Source organism: Schistocerca serialis, chromosome 7 (genome assembly GCF_023864345.2).
Source record: "Schistocerca serialis cubense isolate TAMUIC-IGC-003099 chromosome 7, iqSchSeri2.2, whole genome shotgun sequence".
NCBI lineage: Eukaryota > Metazoa > Arthropoda > Insecta > Orthoptera > Acrididae > Schistocerca > Schistocerca serialis.
Genome location: NC_064644.1, coordinates 274,263,716 through 274,289,862, shown reverse-complemented (window position 1 = coordinate 274,289,862; position 26,147 = coordinate 274,263,716). Strand labels below are relative to the sequence as shown.

Genomic DNA, 26,147 nt, shown 5'->3' with positions numbered 1-26,147 from the left:
GCCTCGCTTCAGTGCGGACGTCCGCAATCATCTCACTGCTGTATTTCCTGTTCATTGGACTGGAAGGGGAGGTCCTGTTCCATGGTTCGCGAGGTCACCTGACCTGAATTCCCTTGATTATTTCCTATGGGGATCTCTAAAGTCACTTGTGGATGACTTGCAAGTGGATACGGAGATGGAATTAGTTGCCAGAACTATAGATGCCTTTGAAGTGGTTCGAAACACACCAGGGATATTTGTCAGGGTGCGTCAGAATCTTGTTCGCTGACGTCATGCTTGCATTGAGCTGGATGGCCATCAGTTTCAGCACATTTTGAAAGATACAGTACAAACGGTACGTCCGTTGTGTCAGTGATGGTATTTGTAGTTAACTGTAACTGTTGTTGTTGTTGTTGTGGTCTTCAGTCCTGAGGCTGGTTTGATGCAGCTCTCCATGCTACTCTATCCTGTGCAAGCTTCTTCATCTCCCAGTACCTACTGCAACCTACATCCTTCTGAATCTGCTTGGTGTACTCATCTCTTGGTCTCCCTCTACGATTTTTACCCTCCACGCTGCCCTTCAATACTAAATTGGTGATCCTTTGATGCCTCAGAACATGTCCTACCAACCGATCCCTTCTTCTAGTCAAGTTGTGCCACAAACTTCTCTTCTGCCCAATCCTATTCAATACCTCCTCATTAGTTATGGGATTTACCCATCTAATCTTCATCATTCTTCTGTAGCACCACATTTCGAAAGCTTCTATTCTCTTCTTGTCTAAACTATTTATCGTCCAGGTTTCACTCCATACAAATACTTTCAGAAACGACTTCCTGACACTTAAATCTATACTTGATGTTAGCAAATTTCTTTTCTTCAGAAACGCTTTCCTTGCCATTGCCAGTCTACATTATATATCCTCCTACTTCGACCATATTTTACGCAAGAGGACGCCATCATCATTTAACCATACAGTAAAGCTGCATGTCCTCCGGAAAAATTACGGCTGTAGTTTCCTCTTACTTTCAGCCGTTCGCAGTACCCGCAGCGCACAGTAAGGCCGTTTTGGTTAGTGTTACAAGGCCAGATCAGTCAATCATCCAGACTGTCGCTCCTGCAACTACTGAAAAGGCTGCTGCCCCTCTTCAGGAACCGCGCGTTTGTCTGGCCTGCCAACAGATACCCCTCCGTTGTGGTTGCACCTACGGTACGGCTATCTGTATCTCTGAGGCACGGAAGCCTCCCCACTAACGGCAAGGTCCATGGAGGGGGGGGGGGGGGGGGGGGGAGGAACTAACATAAATTTAAAAAGAAAGTACAGTAATGTGATTTTGTTTCTATTTTCCCCTTAAGCTGGCTTCTCCGATCTGAGGTTCCCTACCTCAAATTTTTCAGAGGAGCATCCTCTCTGTCCCGTTATATTTTTGCACCTGCTTACGGAAGCACTCTGTGTGAGGCAAGACTGGGTAGCAGGGGAGCGGTGGTGGGGCCGGTCCTACTGCTCTAGATTATGCATGCCATTCAGAGTCGCGTGCCGGTGACACTCGAGAAGATTACGGCCAAACAAGCGCCACGCAGTCTACTCGTGGCGCCCTGCTGACAGCACAGAAGCCACACACTGCCTGCTCGCCCCTCCCCCCCCCCCCCCCACTCAAAGCTTCTCCTCTCCAGCCATAGCAACCGACATCTTCCGCTCTTCGTCCGACTACAACTTTGGATTGATGCACTAGGCTTCACCGAGCAGGCATGATCAGCAAATTAAATATACTTTTTTAAGAGCACTGTCCTATATATGGCCAAGTCGGATCATTTTCGTCAGCGTGTGTCTAGCAATGGTGCAGGGAAGTGAAATATGGATCACAGATCACTTTAAGAATTTTAAATGATGAGGCACGGCGTGCTGCGCGCCACGGGCGGACTCGAGGCTCGGCCGTCCGTCGGGCCGGCGGCCACCCGCTGGGCGCCGTCGTGTCTACATCGGTGCTCGCCGCCTCTGGGCCGGCCGGCGGCCACTGTTCGGCTCCGTCTACGGGTTCAGGAAGCGTAACACAGCTCGCCCCTCTCACTCACAGCGGTCCGAAACGTCGTTACAGCTCTCGAGACTACAGCGACCACCAGGATTATTTTCGAACGGTGTTGTAAACGGCGTAGGAGTTGGGATACTCAATTTCGAGGCAGCTTGTGGATGGCGCATTTTTCACACATGCGAGGGGAGTGTTACGCAATGGACGGTTATCAGTTCACCGTAGATACTTTTCCGGAGTTTCGAGGAGTGTCGCCGGCCGCTGTGGCCGAGCGGTTCTAGGCGCTTCAGTCCGGAACCGCGCTGATGGTACGGTCGCAAGTTCGAATCCTGCCTCGGGCATGGATGTGTGCGATGTCCTTAGGTTAGTTAGGTTTAAGTAGTTCTAAGTCTAGGGGACCGATGACCTCAGATGTTAAGTCCCATAGTACTTAGACCCATTTGAACCATTTTTCGAGGATTGTCCTTGATTTCACCAGTACCTATTTCCAAACAAGAAATATAAAACTGTGTATATGTACGTATATATCTTCTGAGACCAAACTTGGTACACTTATCATTTACTGTCTGGAAGGAATCACTGTGAAGAGAGGACCACCTACCTATCAAAGGGCTAGGGGTGGGGGTGAAAAACGGTGTAACCCGCGACGCGAGGATACGCATACTTCAGTCATCTATTATTTGAGAATAAGAGCATTTAGTGACTTAAAGCAAACTTTAAACATAATTTCAAACCTTTTTCTCGCTGACGACCCCCCCAAAATGATGAAAGGAAAAAAGTTTATCACTTGTACATGTTCGCTGGTCACGCAATACAACTACCCCATGAACCATAACATTACATACACAAACTTTCCTCGTGAATCAGTACATCCATTAGAGACATCACACACATACATGCCCGAGGTAGGATTTGAACCTGCGACCGTAGCAGCAGCGCAGTTCCGGACTGAAGCTCCTAGAACCGCTAGGCCACAGCGGCCGGCTACAACAAACATGCGTACAAGTTTACACCTCCTATGTAATAAATTATATACACAAACTTCCCTCGTGAATCAGTATATCCATTAGAGAAAACCGTATCAATACCCCTACCATAATTCCTGAGATTGTCATTCACATACAGACAGAAAGAAGCGGCGGACTATCTGAGACTCTAGCATTGCATGACATTATTTCTTTACTACTGGATGTGGCCGAGCGGTTCTAGGCGCTACAGTCTGGAACCGCGCGACCGCTACGGTCGCAGGTTCGAATCCTGCCTCGGGCATGGATGTGTGTGATGTCATTAGGTTAGTTAGGTTTAAGTAGTTCTAAGCTCTAGGGGATTGATGACCACAGCAGTTGAGTCCCATAGTGCTCAGAGCCATTTGAACCATTTTTTACTACTGGCTGTACTCGTGATATATTTCGCAGACAGTATTCACATATACGACTGAATGTATCATAAAAATTGCGACAGTGTACGATACAGGATTCAGGAGCTATGACGTCAAAAACACTGAGTGAGTGTGAAACTGCCGTATCGTGCTTGACGTTTTGTTTTATCACTTCTTTGTTTGTAACCCTATTCGCAACTTATTTCTCAGGCAGTATCAACATATGTCGCTGAATGTACCTAGAAAAATTTATTATTGTACGACACATGACTCAGGACGTATGACGTCATGAACACTGAGATGCGTGTGAAACTGCCGCATCATGCACGACATTTTAATTTATTATTTATTTGCTACCAACTCTGTTCACAACACATTTCGCAGACAGTAGACACATGTAGTACTGGATACACCAGCAAAAGTACATCATTGTGCAGCAGATATTTTACGAGATACGAAGTGATAAACATTAAACTCCTTGGTAATGAAACTGCAAGGCGAAATTCGCTAGAAATACAGGTGAACTTTGTGGACAAATTTGAGTGAAATTTGTTAAATATGTGTGATATATATTTTGACATGTGCGTATGCAAGCGAGCCATGGGTAAAATGCTCGCCCTAAACCTGTGGAACGAGTTCAGTCAAATATGCTACGCACTATGGAAAGAAGTACTGTAGGGGTAAGAATCAAAAGCCTTCTATTGGGATGAGTGTGATAACGTGGAGAGAAAGAAGGGAGGACAAGGAGATGTCAGACAGCAACGGGAGGAAGGAGATAGCCACAGATAGCAGGAGGGGGAGATGGACAGAGATAAGACAGGGGAAAACAGACAGAGAGAGGGAGAGGAGGAAATGAACAGGAAGAAGGGGAAGGAGGAGATGGACTAAATAGAAGATTGGAATTAGTACATACCCGGACAATGCTAACGTCTCAGCTAGTATGTTATAAACTGAATTCCTTATGTTATAAACTGAACTCCTCCGCCGCTCTTTTTCTATCTGTATGTGAAGGATAATCTCAGGAACTATTGTGGGAATATTGATACGGTTTTGTCTAATGGATATACTGATTCACGAGGAAAGTTTGTGTATATAATTTATTATCGCTAGACCAGAGTGTTCGTCTGGCCATGGATACTTAGTTCTATTCGGAGAGGGTCACTACTTCACAATATTTGTGTGTCTCTGTCTTCATTATAATAATTATATTATATTATATATAATAATCCATTATAATAAAGGATTTGATTGTGTCATATAGGATACATTGCGGCATGTACGCAATGAGTCTGACGTTCCAGAACACCTAGTATCATTACTAAAAGGTCTTTGTAACCATCACACTGGAACCGTAAAGATTGATGGTGACGATTCGGTGTTTTTCTACGTGACAAGTGGAGTCAAACGAGTACACACTGTCACTTCAACTCTGTAACATTGTACAGAGTGTGTCATCAGTGACGCACTGGGTGGCTTGGATGGTGGAATCACAATTTGCGGCTCGAAAATCAACAAGCTGCGCTCTGCAGACGATATTCTCGTCACTGCAGAAAGTGACGAAGAACTTAATGATCTGCTCTACAATATGAACAAACTAATGGTTACTAATACCCAAGTTTAGGATAAAATTCAACTTACAAGGTGTTTAAGAGATGTGAAATTGGTAAAGGATTGTGTATACCTAAGGTCTCTGATGAATAACACACGATAGTGTGACAAAGAAATAAAACAACGAATCGTCCTTGGTAGAGCCGCAACGCTTAAAGTCTAGACCCGCAATTCTTAAACTCGTTAAGGTATGACACAACCGGTCAACACTCAAAACAATGAAGATGCACTTAGTGAAATGATTTGTGTTCCCTGTGTTCTCGTACGGCTGCGACACCTGGATCGTGAAAACTAGTGGCAAGGACCGAATTGATGTCTTCGAGATGTGGTGCTGGTGGAGAATGTTACGCGTTGCATGAACAGAAAGAACAACAGATGTTTCAATTGTAGAGGCAACAACGAGAAATTTATCTTCGAATGTCAGCCAAAGATACCGCAAGTTCCCATCGCACATTTTGAGAGGAGAAGGGGATAATTTGGAAAAGACTATGTTGCAAGGCAAAGTCGAAGGCAGAAGGCCATGAGGAAGTGCAGCTAGTAGATGGTTATGAAACGGCGAAGGAGAAGTGAAGATCGCTCTAGTGGAGATGCCTAGTTGATGTTTTAATAACTTAACAAATGAGTGAGAAAATGAGGTCACGACATTCAGCAATGAGTAAAACTGACTTATGATGATGAATTGACAGAAAGACGCCAAATCTACGTTTACAACATTCGTAGTTTTAGAGAAGGCTTTCGGTGATGTTGACGGGGTTTGCCATTTGAAATTCTGAAGCCATCACAGTTGTAATATAGGAAGCAAAAGGTTGTCTACGACTTGCACGCAAAGTACATTGCTGTTGTAAGGGTTGAAGGACTTCACAGGAAAACATTGCTTAAGAAGTGAGAGAGACAGAGCGGCAGCTTTTTACCGATATCATTCAACCTGCACATCGGACAAACCGTGAACTCAACCAAGGAGAAATTTGGAAAGAAGATTAAAGTTCAGGGGACACAATATTCCCCGCCTCCTTTTATACTGGTGGATACGACTCTTGTGACCTGTAGTAGGTGATTCGACATTAGTTAGGGCCGTCCGGATAGTTTTGATCAGATAGTGTATGTTTATTTAGATGGTGTTACATTAGTGGATCAAATTAATTAGAAATAGGGACGGTTTCCACCGAGCCAAACTCTTTTGGCACGGTCGTTGTAACGACGGAAGTACCACCAGGGAAAGAGGCACACGAAATAAAAGGATCGGAGTGGGTCCGGAATAATGAATTAGCTCGGGCTGCGGCACGAGTTGGGTGGGTCGCGTCTGCTGCTATGGCCGCTAACAAGACGCGGGCGGCGGAAAAAAACCTGAGTGATGGGTGAATGGCATGTCCCGGCCCCGGCGGACGGACGGGCAATCATTGTCAAATTGTTCGCAAATCGGCCGGTGTCGTCCGGACTGACTTTATCTGCCGCGGAGGAAACCAACCGTGGGTCGATTGATCTCTCGCCCGCGGCTCGGCGAGTGCAATGGATGCAGCCAGCGCCTCCTAATGACGTCCCCTGCCGTATATCTTCCGCTATCGAATACGCTGCACCTCCGATTAAGACAGAGCTGTTGTTGCGTTGCGTAGACACCCGAACCGAAACATTTCCACAGAGCGACGACTATAATCGGTTTTAGGGCAGAGTGGAAGCTTCAGTAAAAACCTAGGACGTGTCCACTTTTACCATTTTTAGGGTACGTTGGCTCAGCCGATAAAAACGACCCTTCAGCGCGCTGGAGCCCCGTAAAAACGGAAGCCATGTAGGATCACTTCGATGTCCGTCTGTCTGTCTATCCATCTGTCTGTATGTCCGTCGTCTGTTAAGATCGGGAATTTTCTCAGGAACGGGCAGAGGTATCAAGTCGAAATTTATGTCCACTACAGTGCTCTACTGTCCCTTGGCGGTGTAAAAAATTTTAGTTTCTAAGTCAATGCAATCAAAAGACACGGCCATTTACGTCACATATTTTGATACAAGCACACTCGCTGAAACGTATGTTGCAAAAGGTGTATTATTTTATTTTTTAATCTTATTCACACGAAGGAATCACCAACTAGTAAGAAAGTAATGTCACAAAATGTGTGTATAACACCAAAGATTAAAGAACGAATACTAATTGTAAGTCGCAGACAGTGCGCACAAGATGTGTGAAAGAAACTCTGTAACTACGTTCAATTTATTGAGAAACAAAATATACGGAATCGAGGAATTCTGCTCCTGTATGCAAAACTGTACTAAGTTCGTGTTGTAAGCCCTGTAAAATAACTGATTTGTCGAATAATAATTATCATACCAGCAGTTGATCGTATTTGCATTTGTTGTAGAAACCCTTTCTCTACCGTATTAATTTTATTTTATGAGCTCTCATTTTTCATATGAATGGTCAGGAATTGGGGATATGTTTGAAAGCCAAACGACCGACTGTCTGTTGCGACTTGTCGTTTAAGTATTGTATTATTAAAAAGTGAGATTTATTTTTACAAAGTCTGAACGAATTCTCATTACCAGTTTCGACGTGGAATTTGATACAGTATTTTCACGGTCAACTAGCTTTTAAACTATGATGATGTACAACAGCCACCAGGGCCTGATACCTCAAAAGATCATAATAAGCAATGGCCTAAAGGTATAATGCAGGTGATTCAGTGTAACAAAAAACTTTGGTTGCACTTCGATGTGTGTCACGTTATTAACCACATTGTTCCATCGCATTTGTGACCTATCCAGAAGCGAACTTTCTTCATGCTTTGAATACTTTTGCACGTTTTAAATGTTCCTCTCACTTTTCTATCTGCCAGGTGGGAAAGATACGTTACATCACGCATCAAACACAGCTATCTACGTATACGCACAATGAAGTTTGTGCGGAACCCGCAGAACGCGAATCCTACTATCAGGTTTTAATTAGGCTTTACTTCTTGTAGCCGAGATAGAGATCTGTTAGGGGAAAAAGGGATAATGTCCTGGAATGTATTTTTCGTCGCCATTTGTTGACAGACTTATGTACTTCTTAGAACTAAGTCTATTTACTCGCCGGCCGGAGTGGCCGAGCGGTTCTAGGCGCTACAGTCTGAAACCGCGCGACCGCTACGGTCGCAGGTTCGAATCCTGCCTCGGGCATGGATGTGTGTGGTGTCCTTAATTTAGTTAGGTTTAAGTAGTTCTAAGTTCTAGGGGACTGATGACCTCAGCAGTTAAGTCCCATAGTGCTCAGAGCCGTTTGAACCATGTATTTATTCAGTAACGTAATAAGCCATATCCATCGAGGGTTCAATATTGCATTTTAATTTCACAACTGCAGTAAATAAAAAAGACTTTAGAAAATGTGAACTTCTTAGCCAAGATCGCTTGTAAACAATACAATGTGAAAATATACAAAGACAAAATAAAGTGAACAACAGCAGGTGCATTTTAAGAGCACAAACGTGTTACAAACTTCCTCGATAAAAGGTTGTTGTCTGTCTCCCGTACCAGCTGCACGAGTACTGTTTCTAACACATTGCTAGTTACGTGAAGAATGAGATGAGTGATACATCAGCAAATCAAGGTTGAAACCACAATATACAAAGTAGTTCGCAAATTTTCGTGCCCCATTCCGTACACTACTGTGTACTTGATTGCAGCTGGGTGACCGCGACACTGCATATGGTGACCGGTGCTTGTGGAAAAATTGACAACCGGCGCCCACAGGTGTCGCTAGTGCATCACGTAACTATTACTTAAAATTATTTATGAATTTTTATTACAGCATGATTCCTGTTACGTATCGGTAAAAGATTCCGAAAAACCATTTTTTTAAATTACTGTAAAATAGATATTGCAAGAGAAGGTAAAAATTACTCTCACTGCGTTCACTTACACAAGTGCGCCTGTGTAGAAGATGCTTCACAACTTGGTGCAATTTCCACAAGCCGATGTACAATAAATTACTGTATGACTATATTTTCTCTGCCGGCCGGTGTGGCCGTGCGGTTCTAGGCGTGTCAGTCTGGAACCGCGAGATCGCTACGGTCGCAGGTTCGAATCCTGCCTCGGGCATGGATGTGTGTGATGTCCTTAGGTTAGTTAGGTTTAAGTAGTTCTAAGTTCTAGGGGACTGATGACCACAGGTGTTAAGTCCCATAGTGCTCAGAGCCATTTGAACCAATATTTTCTAATGTATAAAAATCTGCAAACGTAGTTTTGAAATTACAAAAATATGCAGATGTTACAAGGTGTCCTTTCACTGTAATATTTGGATTGTAATCTGGCCTACAGGTGACTATGTAATTATGCAAATAATAAACTAATTTTGATGGTGTTAGGACAGCAACCAGCCACAAATTTACTTTCAGTTCCTTTATTCAAAGGAAACCGTTACCGGTTTCGAATCGTTGTGATTCATCCTCTGACGGTTTACACGCTTTCTTTATGACATTTGGTGTGTTTTTACAGATAAATTGTCATAAAATATAAATAAAACATAATTATAAACACGCCACACACAGATGGTTGCGTTACAGATTTTCGTTGCATGTGACTTACGTGAAACGTCGGTTTTGAGTGTTTATTTTCATAACATTCGTCCAAGAGATGTAAATGCATTCCCACTGCATCCTCGGGAAACGGGTATGCCAGTCCATTCGCTGGACATCCACGCGTTACAAGAGCACCTCTAGCTACGCAATGTCATGCATAAAAATGAATTAAGGGCCAAAAGCACACCAAAAAATGCTTACATGGAAAAGGCGTACAGAGTCACAATAACATTGTCCGGGGTGTATACCGTGTTCAAAAGTTTGGAGATTTGGAAGTCAGTACGCTCATTCAACATTATACATCCCACACCCCAACACCTGGAACACCAAAACGAGCAAGTTCAATAATGGGCCTGGGAGCATCACGCGTCCCGACCTCCCGCCATAAGCAGAATCACTACTCAGACTGAATCTGCTCTCATTTGAGAAGATCACGCGACCCCACTGCTCGATGGTCTGGTCGCTATGCTTTTGGCACAATTGCAAACTTGCCACCGATGCGCTGGTGTCAGTTTCTCCCCCCCCCCCCCCCCCCCCAAGCAGTCGCCGTGCCACTGCGGAGAGTAAGGTTGCGTGCCTCGCAGTCATGTTAAATATGGTCGCAATTGCATCCGCTGTTTAGCGTGGGTCCCTTCATGCACGTAGTACAATGTAGCGGTCACCTGCTGCTGTAATTGACAGTGGTCCATCACCTCCTTTACTTCGGGCAGCAGTGCCTGTGTTTCGGAACGCTCGGCATGCAAGGCAAGCAATGCTGTGAGTAATACCAAAGTCCTGGACTACACTCGTCACACTCCATCCTTTTTCCAGCTTACCCATGATTATTCCCCGTTTTGAGTTATCGATATGTTCTCTCTCGTCCATGTTGTAATGAAGAACACGACCACAGTGCAGCGCAACTGTTCGCTGATTGACACAAGCAATGTTTTCTCGTTCCTTCAGACTCCTCGTGTTGTGGGGTCAGCCCCATTTGGCGCTACAGTCACGCTGACCTTATGCCGAGTCTCACGACTGGGAGATCTCTGGCAAACATGCTCCCGCACTTTCATTCATTTCTCCCTAGTAGTTAATATGTTATGTGACTTATTTCTAGTTCGTCCTTAAGTTATGCAGGACAATGTAATATAGACTGTCTTATGTTCCATACGTTAGTCGGTGGAACATAAGTTTATTAGTGCCGGCGATGGACAGTGTATTAAAAAATGATAGAAGGTGCGTGTGGCAACCAATAAACAGGGACGGAATGCTACCGTTGCTGTTACATGCTTAATGTAGGCGCATTGTGACCTTTAAGGGAGATCCGTGGCAAGTCTCCAGTGCATCCACAGTAGGTGGCCTCAGAAATGCCACTATTATAGAAATTGACCGATTGACTTAACAACGCGCAGCCTTGACCGCTGGTCCTGGAAACACGAAATAACGTGCGGCGTAAACGCCCTCTTAGAAATGATTTTTTTTTCTCGAAGACCAACTCTTAACGCTATGAAAGGAAGAGGACAAAGAATTTTTTGCTGTGTTCACGCCCAGTCTAGAAATACTAAATTTGTTGGGGAAGTTTATTGTTCATCGTATGCTCCATAAAGATTTTGTATAATGCAATGATTGCTCCTAGAGACCTGAAACTGTGTGGCACAGACGCCCCCTTTTCTTCTTATAACCCTAAAGAGCTTAATTAGATATTCAAAATTTTTTGACATTTCGACGCTAACTATGAATTATTATTACTACCAACATGATATTTGGGAGAAACATTCGTTGTGTGGTGTAGATGTCAACTGAAAAAGTATTTTTCAAAACTTTTTATTCAGTGTTTTTCCGGGGGTCTCAATGCGCCCAGAATTTCACAAATCTACACCTATCGTAAATCACTGATCCTAGGATCATGAAATTTAAAGGAACGTTCTTTATGTGCTATGACACCAAGAAATGATTATTCGAAAGTAAATCGTGTAGGCAGGGGTGAACACTGTAAAAGAAATGAGCAACTATAAAAGGTGTGCAAGTAAAGTTTAAGATACAACGCCTAGCTGGCTTCAACTAACATTAATTTATTTACGTCTGGATACCCAAGCCAGCCCAAATAATACGCATAAACAGGCTATTTTTAACATAAACAGAAGGAAACCCTCAGCACTGTACATAGCTTTTCAGAACTCATTTAAAAGTGCATAAATATAGTTTGAGACAGACAGGGAAATTGAACTTGCGTTTATGCTCAGTACGATTTTACAGACATAACTCATAATATTCATAATTATCGACAGAGCACAAAGGCAATAAACAGAAATAAGCGTGAAGCGAAACAAGATTTAAGAATACACATTAGGATGCTCACAAGGCGAGTCCATATTCGGCAGCCATCCCACTTTGCATGCCATTTCCGCAGATAGCGAAAAGCATCCGTAATAGCAGGGTCTGCTTCCATCGGATTAGAACGTCGTGTTTATCAGGCACGTAAACTTAGAGTCTGACAGTTCAAACATTAACTCAAAGTGCTATTCAATGCTGGCAGTTGCTTACAGCTTCCGGGACCCACACAGTCGCCAGGCGCTGCCGTTGGATGTTTATCATCCTGTTACCGGCCGGCAACAGCCGAGACCGAGCCGATCCTGGGCCGTGTTAAGGCTACACGACAGACCTCTAGTGCGTGCCCTCTGACGGGATGCTAAGTAGGCCATTGCTTTGCTACAGGCAAAGAGGCTAAGCTGCGTTTTTTATTACATATCGAAAGCGCGCACAGTTCAAATGAGATCCCCAGATAATACTGACAGTAGTAAGAATGATGATGTAATAGTAATAATTATTATAAACATGTTAACATTGTAGAAGTACATTTTTCATAAAACAGCTTTTATATTAAAAAAGAACAATTGTATGCAAAACATGTACGACAGTATTACCAGGCGAATCAATTCTAGGTAAATAATTAACTGGTCCAAGAGCAAGAAGTAATAATGATAGTTATTAGTGAAATAATGAAAAAATGTCTATGATACCATAAAAAATGAAAATGAAGAGAAAGAGAGAGGAGATTCTAGCTCGCTCTTGGACAGGAAGAAGAGAGCTGGGATATACTTGGAGGGAAGCCACGCCAACCCAATGATGACAAATAAAGCTGTAATATCCAGTTGAGTGCAGCGTAGTTTTCGACCGGTTTACTGGATATTTATTACACAGAGACATGAGTGAAATTGTAAAGTCGAAGTAACGTATTGTTCATCGTCGTTCTTTCTTCACCTGTTCCGTCAAACCAAATACGTGAAGTGCTACGAGCCTGAAGGACGGACAGAAATGTTTTGCAATAACATGTATAGACCATGTATTAATTCCTCTCTAGATTACGGTCCAGTTTCAGCCACGTCATGCTTAAAATGTCTTTCATACTATAGAAGTGACTTATCATAACTCACCAGCGCGATGTGTATAGCACTGTAAGAAATTACGTGATTACAGTTCATGATTGAGGGTAATGTCCGCTACAGAAAAGGAAATCCGTATGAATTACGCAGCATGTCAGATTTAATAAACGCTTATTGAGCGACTACTGTTAACTAAAACAAGAAATTAAAGTCATTAACGTACGACAGGGAGAAATATAGAAGTCTAGCAGAGACAGCGATGCTAATGAACCATGGTGAGAAGTTTTTATCTCGTTACTGCTGATTCATGTCTTACACATCGTTTCTGTTTTGGTGTATACGTTATTGGCCTTTCTTCATTGTGTCATTTTTGCGTTTGCTGATGTCCTGTATATCATCATCATATAGACCTCTATACTTCCGCCATGCAGTATCTGATTAATTTCATGAATAATTACATCACACCCACCCACACACACACACACACACACACACACACACACACACACACACACACAAACAAAGTGCAGCATAGCGTTTAGACGTTCAGTTCACTATTATAGAGAATTGTGTTTCGGTTGGTAAGGAAGTAAGTATCAGACTACCTCCCACACGTCCGGGGATTTTCTGTACTATTTCTGTCACATATCACTTCTTTAATCTCTGGCAATGATTCGTTAGTGTGAAAAATACCAGATTTCTATTGTGTTTCGAACTCGATCTGAAGACACAGGATGAATCAGTTCGAAAGTAGTAGGAAGGCAAAGTCATACCACCTCCAACAGTATCTGCCTAGTAAAGTCGATGTCAAAATATAAGTCTCCCTATAATGGCTGGATGAGTTAGTTCGAAAGTAGGAGCAAGGCAAAGACACCTCCAATAATATCATGCCCAGTAAAACTTTAGGTGGGACCGGGACTCAAAACTGGAACCTCGCATCCCACGAGCAATGCTCTTCAGCTATCCGCGAAGAATTTACGACCCGCCCTCTCAGCTTCAATTCTGCAAGTATCTCCCCACCCCCAGTTTCCAAACTTCACGTGTAGTTGTTAATGCATAGGGTGACTCAGTTTACATCCCAGTTTTCTGGGTATGCAAGTGCGTTTCATTGGAAATAGCTGTCACCTCCAACAGTACCCAGCACGGAACATCTCATCTGCCCGCTGACCACTATTATGCAGTGGCTGAAATAATTCTCACAATATATCACCTGAGGATGTAGCACCGAACTGACACCAGGCGCCACGAATGGACACATGAACTGCAGTCAGCAATGTGCGTACATTGAGAGAAGAGTGTCAGTGGTAGAATACATAAACATCTTCGCTAGGTTGGTGTCGAGCCCGTCTTCTACAGCAGGATGTGTTAAGATCCACCGAAAATAAAATAGAATTTCCAGAAATTGCACATGTACAAAGTGGATTGCACAAGTAGGCCTACTAATCAGATTGCCAATATTGACAAGAATGCGATAGCCCGAGGCCACATACGATTGGGCAGCACAACGAATCGGCAGTGGTCGAATATATGGAAGTCTGAAAAAGAAATTAAAATCCGACGAAACTTGCATACTTGCCAAGCAGAGAGAGTTGGTGATGTTCAAGATCAAGGTGGCTGGTTGGTTGATTTGGGGAGAGGGAATCAAACAGCTAGGTCATTGGTCCCATTGGATGAGAGAAAGATGGAGAAGGAAGTCGGTCATGCCCTTTCAAAGGCACCATCCCAGCATTTGTCTGAAGCGATTTAGGTAGGGTCACAGAGATGTAAATCAGGATGGCTGGACACGGGTTTAACTGTCGTCCTCTCTAATGTGAGAAGATCAGGGAGTGAAAGCAAAGCAACTGACAGGTCCACTACTCTGGCAGTGGGATAGCACTGCAGGTTTCGGTGCCAGGTTGCACATCTGGTGTCATGATACACATTTCACTGAACTATATTCAAAGTCACCCCCATTCACTCACACACCCTCTTCCAGGGAACCAATAGGAACTGATGAAGGCTAGCCACGGGAACTCCTCACAAGCTTTCGGCAATTGTATGATAGTGGTCACATAATATAAAAATGGTAGGAAACCCATCCCTATCTCTCTTAGCCAATGGGAACACAATTGCCCAAAGCTTGTGAGGGGTCTCCCCTGGATGATCTTGATCAATTATCAGTGGTTCCTCAGGGGATTGGGAAGGAGTGGGAGTGACCTAGAATATAAGTCGACCAAAAGTGTAACCTGACACCAGACGTGGAACCTGACATCTGGGATGATAAGATATTCTATTCCAGAATCCATAGCTCTATCCTACTTATCGTCACAGACTGGCCAATCAAGACTGAGAGATTACCACGTCATCCTCAGCCACTGGCATCATTTGGATATGGTACGGACAGATATTGTGGAGCACACGGCTATCCCCACTGTTGTCAGATTTGCAGACATAGGAGCCTCTACTTCTCAATCAATTAACGAAAATGTGGTCTGTAGTAGGCTGTAACTTACAAGATTTTATTTAAATCATGCGATTAGCTAATTTTGATGACTTGTTATTTTAAAGCACTTGTTTAATACTATGTATTACATGTCGTAATTGTCTAACAATTTTTCACTACACGCAGAAAGTAAATGTCATATTCCATCCTAACACATACTTCTTACGTATTGTGAAATTAATTTTCTATTTTTGCATGTAATACGTAATACTACACATGTGCTTGAAAATCACAAATTGTCGAAATTAGCTAATTGCTATATTTAGGTGAAAATTGTCTACACTACAGCCTATTACAGACCATCTATTCTTGTATTAAGTATTTAGAGGCTGTGGATCCCCACAAAAACGAAATTTTAACTTTTTATTCAAGTAGATCTTCAGTTGGCATCACGAGAGTAAGCGTATTCCATTCCAATCTTTCCTCCAAAGAAAAGTACCAGGAATCGAACCTGCGATCTCAGCATGGGAGGCATATACGCTGAACATACAGCTGTGGAGTGGATAATATCATGGAGGACGCTAAAATAATGAAATATTCTTATAGTACGAATACAGAGGATGCACCACCCTGGCTGCCAGCCATCAGCGTCCAACGAATTGAGACCTCTGTAACAACTTGAACTCTTTGGGGGACACTTTCAATGAGGTGTCTGAATGTCTGTGGAGAAATGCCAGCTCATTGTTCAAGGACTGAAACCCGGAAAAGGTACCGATGTTGGACGCTGGATTGTGGAGCAAAGTTGAAATTCTGGCTCACCCCAAAGATGTTCCACTAGGTCCTGACCGATACTCTGGGCAGACTAGTCCTTTTTAGGAATCTTATAGTCCACAAACGATTACCTCACAGATGCTGCCTCATGGTGGGGTACATTTAGCGTTTTCTTAAGCTCAATAAGGGAACCGTGATCTAACCACGGCCGGCCGCGGTGGTCTCGCGGTTCTAGGCGCTCAGTCCGTAACCGCGCGACTGCTACGGTCGCAGGTTCGAATCCTGCCTCGGGCATGGATGTGTGTCATGTCCTTAGGTTGGTTAGGTTTAAGTAGTTCTAAGTTCTAGGGGACTGATGACCAGAGATGTTAAGTCCCATAGTGCTCAGAGCAATTTGAACCATTTGAACCATCTAACCACGAAAACTATCCCTGTACTTCACTGCTGACACACTGCGCATGATGGAAAGAAACGTTATTTAGGCATTCCCGAAACCCAAACCCTGGCATTGAGCACAGAATGGTACTTCAAATCACTCGTTTCCAATCATTCTCTTATACCATGTGGAGCATCGTTTTGTACCGACTGCACATATGTGTGGCTTATGAGGAGCTGCTTGACCATAGTTCCCCATCCTTTCTGACTCTGCATGCTGACTCATTGTGCTACCTGGCCTGCTGGCAGGGCTGCTGATTTCACGTGGTTTTTTTTTTTTACAGTGTCTGTCCCTCAGTACATGAGGTCTGCCTGGTCTTGTGCATCTGTGGTTGTTCCTTCGAGTTACCACTTCACGATCACATCACCTACCGTCGACTTGGGATTGAAATTTCTGTGATGGATTTGTTGCTCAAATGATATCCAATGACTAGTCCACTCCGCTGTTACTGCTCCTCTACAGACAACACAATGCTACCAGCCTCCTTTTATACTAGTGGGTCCAACTCTCGTGGCATCTACTGGTTAAGTCGGCATTATATACGGGTGTCCGGAGTTTTGATCAGATGGTGGATATCTGTCAGTACCTCTCTACTCCTAAGCAGACTTCACAGGAGCTGCAGAAAGCATATTAAATCCATGGTTGAAATTATGCTGCTTGTTGGATTTATTTCATTTGTACGAAAAACAGTGATTTAAAAAAAATGCTGGATATCAAAGTGACAGGAGAAACCGTATTCATCCACTTAGAGCACGCTGTTGCTGTCCTGAGAATAGAGGCGCCAGAAGTGGAAGTTATTATGGGGCTTAAAAGTGTTGTCACTAATTACACACACACACACACACACACACACTCACACACGTCCAAACACGAGCTCGCGAGCATGCCAACACGCTTACCTCACAATATGTTTCAGACAAACGAGAATCAATGGCACATATAAAACGCAGCTGCTATTCTAATAGGGACCCATTTGCCCCCCTGCGAAAGTGCGTTACACCTCACCTTCAGTGGTCAGCAAAAGCCTTGGTGCTTACTCAACTGCAGAAGACACAAGGACAGCTCTTTATCTTGTCGTAACATCGTGCTCATAATGAACGGCGCTGGATAACAAAGAACTGCTGCTGCTACTGACGTTTCGCACGGAGAATGCAGTGAGATATATACAATTACAGACGCTAACAGAGGTACGAAACAGCATTAAGCTTCATAACTGATTGCTTGATATCTTGCTTATGAGTATCTATCTAACTTTCTGTCTGTTCACTTTCTATAACGCTGTGCTTTGATGTGGTAGTTTGTGATTGTGGCTGTAATGTAAAAATATAAAAACAGCGGTATGTAAAAAATATACGGCAGTCTGCCATTGTAATCGTATATTTTTAATGACTCAATAGTAGCGGTTGAAAACGCTTTACGGAAAATGACTCACAAGAATGTTCTTAATAGTGCAATATCTTTTAAGTTAGCCCGACACAGATCAGTAATTAATAAACTAGCTCAGTTCTCAGTTTAGTTACGTAATCGTCAATAGTTAATTGTCGTTTCCTTCTTCACCCAACACCACAGATATTATTCCAGGCTCGTGAGAAGTCGTGTGCTTATTGCAACAGAGAATATTTCACAAGTCTCTTCGATGTAAACTACTGCAATACGTAACTTAACATCGCGGTTTCATCTCGATTCCCCAATACAAGATAACAAGAGTAGCATCTACAAATGAAATGCTATAATGGAACTGGAATCCTGTGACCAGAGCTTTCCTGCCTGGGATGTTATCTCGTTATACAAAGAAAATGTGTAAGTAAAAATTGTTAAATTATTATCAGCGGCCGCCGGGCTCGTAGGATCTGCAAGAAAGTTAATTGTCCTAACTGACGACACGTCCCGTAGATGAGCTAAAAGAAAAATGTTAAAGATTTTCTAAGATGGCGCCTAACAATGTAAGTTCTTTTTTAAGGCCCATATCTACTTAGGACAATCCAGGTATCAGATTACAAATCGACTGACCGCATACACAAATTCTTTTGACAAAATAACCGTTATATTTTTCTGGTTTTAAGTACAACTTACATTATTAGCTGGTACAGTCAGATGAGCTTTACACAAGAATTCCTCTTATGTCCGAATCCAAGCAGATAAGATAAGCGAATGCCATAGGAAAGATAGTTCATGCATAGGAACGCAAGAGTCCATGGAATAACATGTCCATTGTAATTCTTCCTTGGCGTAACTTGTCGGTTCTTTATAAAATTTATCGTAACAACTTAGTTTACATTTTCTTAAAACCCAAGACCACCCAGGAGAAACAGTACATGGCGCAGGACTCTGCCTGCGATGCAGCTTCCAGCGTTAAGCGGTAGTAAATGAAATTTTCAGTTGAATTACTTATTGTCTGTAAATGGACTACGACTCAGCAGAAGAAGTTTTCGTTTCACACATGCTTGTTCTTGTACTAAACTTGGTGTTTTTCCAGTGAGTACAATAGTATTTTAATATTTTTCATTATCTACAGTCGGTGCATGTGAATACTCTTCGACTATGGTATAGCCATCTGTATACTGTATCGTGAACTTATTGCGCAATTTTTTGTGTTTCGATATTTTTACGAACATACTTTTTTAATATGTATCAAGTTGATCGTGGTATGTCTCAATTAATCAGAAATAAATGAAAAATAAATCCTCTTATGACGAAACAACCTCTAATCTAAAGGGGCGTTAAGGAACCGAGTGGATACGAAAGTCTCGGGATCAAGATAAATTTTATACGGACCAAGCGATACGCGACCATTAATCGAAATAGTCGATGAACTGCGGACTATTGCCGTTCGAAAGCGTACATCCAAAAAATTAAACTGTCGCCGTCAGGCCTGAAGATTGCTTTATACAAGATGGTCAGAAACGACATGGAAAGCTTCTAAAGGTGTTGCAGGGTAGGTTACGCTGAGAAATAACTGTTTAGAAGAAAAAAAAATTCGATACGTTATGCCGTTCCCGAGGTAATTAGCGTTGAAGGTAGCCAACCAGGCGGTTGCGCGCACAGATTCCAGCGGCCTGCCAGATACAGTATCAGTTGTTCTCACATCGTGGATGACAGCGCACGAGACTGCTAAGGCTTTGGCTAGAGTTCGATCCTTACCGTCGTCACATATCCAATTTCTGTCGGTCTGTTGTTCGGTTTTCCGAAAACAATCGAAGAACACGTTTGGTGACACAGTCTCTGGCGGGCTGCATGGATTTGCACGCGCAACCGTCTGATTGGCTAAGTTCAGTGATAATTAACTTGGAAATCGCGCAACGTATCGAATTTTTTTCTTAACAATTATTTCTCAGCACAAACTATCCTGCAACACTCTTACAATCTGCCTTTTGTGTTCTTGTGAAGATATTTCCATAGCAACTTTCGTCCTCTAAGAAACCGAGAAGTGAAATACCAATTTATAAACTTAGCTTAAAATTTTTTGATGTAAAGAAATATTTTCTTGAAAGTCTTCGTTCGCTATTGCAATCCTTTTTGGGTTGAATTTCCAGAAACACTGAAACACGTTTATTTCTTTTTTTATTTCTAACCTAGAAGACAGGAATTTAAGAAGACAGAAAAGAGGTTATGAAATATTGTAACTTTATGACACATTATACGTTCGGAAAAATATTCTAAAATAACAAAATTCTTGTAGTTAAGAAGAAGAAATAAAAGATAATAGGAAAGTCATAGATGTGCCCACCACATAGCTATCTTGAATGTGAGAGCTCGACAGATCATCAAGCTTATCACATTTGAGGTAGCGTTCAAAAAAAAAAAAAAAAAAAAATATATATATACATATATATATATATATATATATATATATATATATATATATATATATATATATATATATATATAAGGGGCGTTAAGGAACCGAGTGGATACGAAAGTCTCGGGATCAAGATAAATTTTATACGGACCAAGCGATACGCGACCATTAATCGAAATAGTCGATGAACTGCGGACTACTGCCGTTCGAAAGCGTACATCCAAAAAATTAAACTTATATATAAGCTTGAAGATCTGTCGAGCTCTCACATTCAAGATAGCTATGTGGTGGGCACATCTATGTACTTTCCCATTATCTTTTATTTCTTCTTCTTAACTACAAAAATTTTGTTATTTTAGAATATTTTTCCGAATGTATAATGTGTCATAAAGTTACAATATTTCATAACCTCTTTTCTGTCTTCTTAAATTCCTGTCTTCTGTACAAAATTCGTTAATTTTAATATATACACACACACACACACACACACACACACACACACATATATATATATATATATATATATATATATATATATATATATGTGTGTGTGTGTGTGTGTGTGTGTGTGTGTGTGTGTGTGTAAGTGTGTGTGTGCGTGTGCGTGTGCGTCTGTGTCTGTCACAGTCTAAAGTGACTTATGAATTCGTAGTCCTCCGCAAGTGCGCACATTGTTCGGCTGAAACCAAACCGAAGGAAGTGTTCTGGGTAGGGGGACCATAGCCTACGAGGAAACAGACTGTGCCGCTTGTGGTATCTGTACGTTTTAGCCTCATTCGTTCCTTGAAGTTCGACAGAAAGGTGTGCGCGCGCGACGCTCCTTTTCTTTTGAATCCTATTCTCTCTGCCAGATATGAGTTCACCAGCGGTTTGGTTGGGGCCTTTCAGAGATATTCTCTCCTACAATTTCAAGTACCTTGTCACGTCTACCTTTCTTCAATGCCCAGTTCGTGATCACTGCGCAGTAGGCGTTGCCCATTTGGGTTTATACCATATTGCAAAACATTACAGTTTCAACAACCCTCTTGTTTGGCCAACATGTTTCGAATTTAATGAATTTAATAGGTCTCAGCATATGGCCTATTACTCACAAATGTTACAATAAGTTACGCAGAGCTGAAGAGGTTCTTACAGTTCAGACTAGAGTGAGAGTTGCATCAAACCAGTCTTTGGCCTCAAGACCGCATCAGCCACCGCGATGGCGACGACGACGATGACGATCACAACAACAGCAGCAACAACAACAACGACAAATGGTTCAAATGGGTCTGAGCACTATGGAACTTAACATCTATGGTCATCAGTCCCCTAGAACTTAGTACTACTTAAACCTAACTAACCTAAGGACAGCACACAACACCCAGCCACCACGAGGCAGAGAAAATCCCTGACCCCGCCGGGAATCGAACCCGGGAACCCAGGCGTGAGAAGCGAGAACGCTACCGCACGACCACGAGATGCGGGCAACAACAACGACAACGACACTGTCAAGTTTTATCACATTCCTGAAACGCTATGAGTGTGTTGTTGGGCAACAGGCCAAAAACCAATCAAATTAAAGAAAAAAAAGAATCGCCGATGTATAAAATGAAAGGAATGAGACAAATGGGAAGGTCTGGTAGCAAGGGAAGGTCAGAGGTTGGAGGAAAGTAAGAGGTGTATGAGTGAGAATGTGTAGGAGAAAAAGAGTGAGATAAGTAGAGTAGGTTGAGGAAGCGCAGCAGTGGACAAGCCAGTGGGGGGACAGCGCTGGCTGTTGCGCAAGGCGCCCCTCGTTACCGGGAGCGTTGCCGCGCGCATGTAGGCGCACGCACCCTGACAGCGGCGTATTACTTACGGCCTCGTTATTCGTCGTTTTTGAACTGTACGCCTGGCGAGCGTTGGAATACGGTGACCTTTCTGCGGGAGCGCGGGGGGAAAGGACACGGATCGCGGCCCGGTGGCTCAAAGGCCAGGCCTCCCGCCAGACGTTCGCCCCGCTGCCGGGACGAACAGGAAGGCAGTCGGCTATCGAAGGGGTCGTTAATTTACCTCCTGCGAGATCGCCGCGCCCTCACCAACGCAGTCGCTCGCTTCCTAGTTAAATCACGTCTAATACGCAGCCTCTTCTGGTTACAGTACGCGGTGCCCCCGTGCCTTAACTGACCTCTCGGGAATTGGAATGCGGCCGAAGTAGCGAGGTGACCCGGAGAATAATCGCGCTTGGTTCGCTGTCGTACAGTACAGTTACATCTACGGTTACCAGAGTACACAGTAGGGATCGCATGGTGCGTGCGCAGTAGCAAGCTGCGACGCCGACGTCACACCGCTCAGTAGCACGCCACTGCCATAACCTACCATGTTATCATTGCGCTTTTTAGTGAATACAGTGTTGTTTAACGGACGTCACTCCTTCCAGATGGAATAAAATAATGAGTCTTTCTCCCCATTTACGTGTCATTCGTTATATTTCTTTATGTTGTGCATCATCTCCCAATTCTTGCACGAAGCGTCGATTCTCCGCAAATATTCCCGTATTTCGCTGAAATTCTCGCCATTCTTAGAAGGTATGGTGCGTCTGTGGTAGGAAATCGATTATGATTATCACTAGCAATCGAGATGACAGGCATCTTATCCGCATTGCTGTAACGGATCGTGCAGCCACGTCTCGATCCCCGACTCAACAAATGGGGACGTTTGCAAAAAAAGACGACAACCATCTGCACGAACAGTTCGACGACATTTGCAGCAGCATGGATTATCAGCTCGGAGACCATGGCTGCAGTTACCCTTGACGCTGCATCACAGACAGGAGCGACTGCGATGGTGTACTGAACGACGAACCTGGGTGCACGAATGACAAAACGTCATTTTTTCGGATGAATCCAGGTTCTGTTAACAGCATCATGATGGTCTCATCCGTGTTTGGTGACATCGCGGTAAACGCACGTTGGAAGCGTGTATTCGTCATCGCCATACTGGCGTATCAACCGGCGTGATGGTATAGGGTGCCACTGGTTACACGTCTCGGTCAGCTCTTGTTCGCATTGACGGCATTTTGAACAGTGGACGTTACATTTCAGATGTGTTACGACCCGTGGCTGTACCCTTCATTCGATCCCTGCGAAACCCTACATTTCAGCAGGATAATGCATGACCGCGTGTTGCAGGTCCTGTACGGGCCTTTCTGGATACAGAAAATGTTCGAATGCTGCCCTGGCCAGCACATCCTCCAGATCTCTCGCCAATTTAAAACGTCTGGTCAATGGTGGCCGAGCAACTGGCTCGTCACAATACGCCAGTCACTACTCTTGATGAACTGTGGTATCGTGTTGAAGCTGCATAGGCAGCTGTCCCTGTACACGCCATCCAAGCTCTGTTTGACTCAATGCCCAGGCGTATTAACGCCGTTTTTACGGCCAGAGGTGGTTGTTCTGGGTACTGATTTCTCAGGATCTATGCACCCAAATTGGGTGAAAATGTAATCACATGTCAGTTCTAGTATAATATATTTGTCCAATGAATACCCATTTTTCATCTGCCTTTCTTCTTGGTGTAGCAATTTTAATGGCCAGTAGTGTACATCATTGCCACGGTAGATGGCGCTGACTAATGTCAGTTCCTCTGACACTGCTGTGTGTTCCTTGAGTGTGTTGCAGGCAGTGTGACTGACGCAGCGTACTGTAAACAGCAGAATGATGTTCATGCCGGGAACAAGCCGAGATGGTTTGTGTACGGCCAAACAGATCTAACCAGCCGAGAGACAGCACGGCTATACAAAACAAGTATACCCTCGCAGACACCAACCACATCACACAACATTTCAAGCCCTGTTCGGGCGTTTCTGTGATCATGACTCCATTCAGACAGACGAACGGGCAGGGAGGCGGCGGACTTTGCGTTCAACAGATTTGGAGGAAGGGGATCTACAGTATACTGACACGAACCCGTCTACAAGCTCCAGGTAAGTTGCCAGCCAAAGTGCGATTATGTGTATCCTGCATGACAACCGCTGTTATACCTATCACCTGAAACACACAAGCAACACGCGACACGTGGTCCGACGAACAGTCATTCATCAGCACCGTCTACCGTAGCGACGATGCATTTCCGGACACATGTTCATGGGACCTTTTTTCCTCCATTCCCTTACAGGAATCCGTCCCTGCAGTTTGTCGGTTTTATTGATGTTCACCATGTAGAGACAGTGACAGTAACCACTGGACCACCAGCTGCGAACTTTCTGGGGTTGGGACTTCTGTGTATACAAAAGTATCATTTGCGATTGACAATTAAGTTATCCCTGTGTTGAAGGGTTCTGAGAAAAAGGAATTTCTTTTTAATTGAGTAATTACGGTTTGCTGTGTGACCGCGAGTTGTACAGACTACTCCAGACAACGAAAAACTTAGAAATTAAGTTTCTTATAACTTCTAAGAACAATGAAACGAGAAAAAATGGGTAAATTCTTGTAAACGTTCCGATCTGGTTTTAGTTGCTTAAGCTTCTTCATGCTCAATTCATTTTGCTGACTCGTATAATGAAAGGAATCTGTAAAGTGAACTGTTTAATTTCCTTCCGAAACGCAAACTGAAGCCTGGTGCTGTTCCAATTCTATATCTTCCTTTCTCCAGAGCTGACTTAGGGCGTAGCATTGAGTCTAAAAATGAGAAAAAATTACTGAATAGTAGAAGAGATTTAATAGATAAATATATTACCAACTAATAAAGAAAGGAAAAAAAGTATTAATTGTGTAAACAAACAAAGCTTTAAAAGTGACAATAAGCGCTTGTGGTGACAATAAAAATTATAGAAAAAGGAATAAAAGAATTGAGGCAAAAGAATACAGTTTTACAGGATAGTCTCTGTCGGTATAATATTGCGTTCCGCGAAATTAAGCATTTTCAAATACTGATTATGAAAGGATACTGTGCTAATTGATCATATGAAGATATTTCATGGGCTGTGATTTCACGTTGTACATCGTATAAAGCGTTATGTTTTTAAATAAAGGCAAATTTATTACTTTATCCGACTAATAAATAAGTTGAATAAAACACTGATAGTCTCGATGGAATTCGCAACTGTGTACGAGTTAAAGACGTGCACAAAAAAAAAAAAAAATGGCTCTGAGCACTATGCGACTCAACTGCTGAGGTCATCAGTCGCCTAGAACTTAGAACTAATTAAACCTAACGAACCTAAGGACATCACACACATCCATGCCCGAGGCAGGATTCGAACCTGCGACCGTAGCGGTCGCTCGGCTCCAGACTGTAGCGCCCAGAACCGCACGGCCACTTCGGCCGGCGAACACGTGTACAGAAAAAGATTTTGTCGCTTACTACGTTTTCGCTGTTCACGCAGTAAAAATTCAAATTATTATTTCTTTTTCTACGAATTCCATTCTAGACGCAGTCTGTAGACTGTATCCACATATACCACAATATGTACCAGCAAAATGATATTATTCTACAACACATAGTTCAGGAGATAAACGGCATATACATTTAGATGAGTGAAGAACTAGCTATCGCTTGTAATAGAGCGCAGATTACCCAGACTATACGCAGCCAGTGTTTCATAATGAGAGCAATTAACGACTTTCAAAAACCTTTAAGCATAATTTCAAACCTATTCTAAATTTTTTCTCGCTTACTTGCTTGACGTCAAATATTTAATACATTAACTCATTTATAATCAGACTTTTGAAGGTTTCTTATACATGGGAGTTAGATTCATTAAAGAATCTAAGGTTTACGGGCATGGACTCTTAAGTGACTCTTTTAGGTTTTACCTCCACTGTAGATGAGTTGGCGAGTCTCTGATTTGTATGCGGAGGCTCCTGTTTC

The 26,147-nt window shown here is 43.0% G+C and overlaps 1 protein-coding gene across 2 annotated transcripts in view; it reads right to left on the bottom strand.

The window, feature by feature from the left end:
* LOC126412649 (ras association domain-containing protein 10-like) overlaps positions 1 to 26,147 on the bottom strand; it is a 1,122,590-nt gene that overhangs the window by 372,910 nt on the left and 723,533 nt on the right. The gene's annotated exons all lie outside the window — the stretch shown is intronic.